Source organism: Macaca thibetana, chromosome 11, assembly GCF_024542745.1.
Source record: "Macaca thibetana thibetana isolate TM-01 chromosome 11, ASM2454274v1, whole genome shotgun sequence".
In the NCBI taxonomy this organism is placed as follows: Eukaryota; Metazoa; Chordata; class Mammalia; order Primates; family Cercopithecidae; genus Macaca; species Macaca thibetana.
In genome coordinates, this window is record NC_065588.1 from 109,789,887 (window position 1) to 109,793,416 (window position 3,530).

Below are 3,530 nucleotides of genomic sequence, written 5' to 3' on the forward strand. Positions count from 1 at the left end.
CATGAATCTACACGTGACAAACTGACACAGAACCAAATGTACCCACAAATGAGTGTAAACTAAAAGTAAACAAGTAAAACTGGTACAATCTGAATAAGGTGGGCGGATTGGGTCAATGTCAGTTATGTCAATTTTCAGATTGGGATTTATACTAGAGTTTGGCAAGATGTTACCATTGAGGGGACCTGCATGAAGGGTATAGCAGCTTTCTGGATTATATATTACAACTGATTGTGAATCTACAATGACCTCAGGATGAAAAGTAGGCCCTCAAACCAGATTCTGACTTAGGAGGTCTGGGGTAGAGTCAGGGACTCTGCATGTCTGTATTGGTCCCTAGAGCCAATGCTGTGACAGGCATGCACTCACTTGGATGGTGAATCGGCCCAGTGGCTACCATGAGCTCAGGCTCAGACAACTGACTGAATATCATGGTTTAAAAAGTACTTGCAAATGATGCTGATGGCCTGTCCCGAGCCAGGGTCTGAAACTGCACCCTACAGTATTTGGAGGTTACTAGTCAGAATTGGTTATAGGGCACTCGAAATGGGGCCAGTGTGAATTGAGGTGTGCCATCAGTGCAGAACACACATTGGGTTTTGAAGACAGTATGAAAGAGAGAATGTAAAATAGTTCATCAGTAATTTTAAATATTTATTTATTATATGTTGAAATGATATTTTGGAAACATTAGGTTAAAAAAAACAGATGTTTAAATTTCTTTTCAGGCCAAGTGCAGTGGCTCATGCCTGAATCTTAACACTTTGTGAGGCTGAGGCAGAAGGATTGCTTGAGCCCAGGAGTTTGAGACCAGCCTGGGCAGCGTGGCAAGACCCCGTCTCAAAAACAAAAATTATTTCACCTGTCTCATTTTTTTTTTCAAAATGGGGCTATCAGAAAATTTGATGTTGTACTTGTGGCTTGCATTATAGTTTTATCAGATAACTCTAGGCTAGAGCATTGGAAGAAGATGACATCCAGGGAAAAAAAGTGGTGATCAGAGGGGCAGGAGGGGGTCGGTTCATTAGTCAGTCAATAAACAGTTCCTGAACGTATGCTATGTGCTCAAGTTGAGGCACGCAGCTGTAGACTCTGACATTGTGGAGCTGGCAGTTTAGAGTGGGTAAACCCAGTTATCTGGGGACATACTGAAAACAAGGAGAGGGGCTTTCAGAGAGGAACCAAAGGGCCATGACAGAGTCGGAGTTTGTGGGAATATTGCCACTGACTTTGAACCTGGCCGCAGACTGATGTGTTCCAACAATAAAGTGAATTATGTTCTCTCATCCAGGCACCGGGCTAAGTCTTGTCTGCATAATGGAATAATCAACCGGACCACCTCACTAGGTAGGTACTGACACCTCGTTTTAAAACTGCAAAAGAGAGGCTCAGAGAGGTAAAGTGACCTGTCTCAACTGGCACAACTAGAGAGCAGCCAAACAGGTGTGTGAACCCAGCGCTGCCTGACTTCAGATCTGTGTGCTTAACTGCCATGAGATACCACTTTTCTTTGCTCCTGGCTGCAGAAATGCAATCTTGCAATGTTACATGCAGATTTATTGTTGCAGGGCTCTCTCTCATGCCAGGTCTCCAAAGGGAAGAAGTAGGCTGCCCAATTCCTGCCCTCTCCTCATGACTTTGCTGGCACCCTCCCCAGCTGATGTCATAGGAAAATTTGACCCATTCCCAAATTCAGCCTCTCCATGTTCAGCAAGCCCCTATCCCCATGCCTGTGGCTACTGGCCAACTCTTGGGTTGGGGGTGAGGCTGCCAGCACTGGGGACCTGCCCCTGTGGCCAGAGCGAAGTTGAAACTGAAGTCACCTCCACCTCCTCTCCCTTCCTTCCTGCCACCCTCCCAGCTGCCTGCCACAGTCCCCAAGCCATCCCCAGCTTCAGCGCAATTTAATGTCTCACCGAGCTGTCCTTATTTGACAAACAGGTGATTTTTGTTAACGAGGAATAAATGAGATCCACAGGTTGGGAGAGGGTGTGCGGCAGCTGGCGTGAGGGCAACATGCGCTGGGTTTATTAAAATAATATCTGGCCACATGCTCAGAACTCAGGGTCCAGGGTGGGGGAGCACCTCGCTTTTCTCCCCACCACCTTCTGCTCCTGCCCAGCCTCCGTCTTGTCCCTGTTCCCTTCCAGCTTCCGAAAGGGTGCCTGTCCCCAATTTGGGCGGAACAGTTGGCATGGATGGGGGGAGCCTGGAAGACGGAGGTGTGAGAAACCGGGTGTGTGAGTGTGAGTACGTGTATGTGACTGTGTGTGAATGTGATCGCGGGCACATGCATGCATACGTATGTGACTGTGTGTGCAGGGCTGGTCTGTGTGGGAGAGGCAAGTTTAACAGAAAAGAGCAGGAGAGAGTGGGTGGGGGATCTGAAGACAGTGTGCAGGAGACAGGAGGAAGGGAGGCAAACAGGGGCCCAAGGAGGGGAATAGTGGGAGCCTGGGAGCACAGAAGCCCCAAGTGGTGGGGGAGCTCTGGGTTCTGGGATGGCTCTGTGGTTACGGTGGTATGACCTGGGGTGGGTGTCGTCGCTCTGTGGGCCTTGGTTTTCCCCACCTGCACAATGAGGGGTTGTGCACAAACCTTTGCCTTGTGCCAGTCCTTCTTGCACTGCTGTTTGATTAGAAAGGAAGACAGCAGAATTGGGAAGGGAAGAGGAGGAGCCCCAGGACAGGGGAGACGTTTCCTATTCTAAGGCTGGGGCGTTAAGAGAAAGTGTGGCCCCAACTCCCTAGGGGCAGCTTGGCCACATTTACACCAAATCTGGATGGTGGATCCTCAGGCAAGAGTGGGAGTAACAGCAAAGTCCGGAACAAAGGAAACAGACAGATGGTGAGAAGGTGAACTTAGGATGGAGCAGGCAGCAGTGGCTTATGCGGGAGGTGTGTCCTGTCCTTTCCATCTCTGGCTTTGCTCATGCTGTTCCCTCTTTGTCCCTTTAAGCCTGGACTCATCCTTAGGCCCGGGCCCACTATACCTCCTTTCTGAGGCTGTCCACCATCTCCCACACCCCACAGTGGACATTACTCCCTTTTTGAGCTCAGGGAGCAGCAAGAGGACCATAGGAGAGGGTGGTATCCTGAAAGGCCTCCTGGGGGAAGTGAGGCCTGAAAGTGAGTTTCGAAGGAGGCAATGGCTCCTGAACTTCAGACGGTCCATACGCTTGTGGATCTGTGCCCACCTGCTCATGACTTTTACTTAACATTGCTTTTGAAGTGGTGTTACATAATAGTTATGGGCAGGTGGGCACAGACCCCAAACGTTTACTTAATATTGCTTACAACGTTTACTTAACATTGCTCTTGAAGTCAGTCAACCCTTTGTGCTTAAGTGGATTTGGAGAGGCAACGTGTACATTACAGTGGCGTGGAAATCCAGCATCACTCAATGGGCTTGTTAACATGTTTTCTACCAGAAGTGTATTTTTCTGGGTGACTCATGGTATTAGGACACGTTGGTCCAGGCACAGGGGGAAAAGTGACAGGAATCCCTGAGGCTCCAACTGAGGGCCTGAA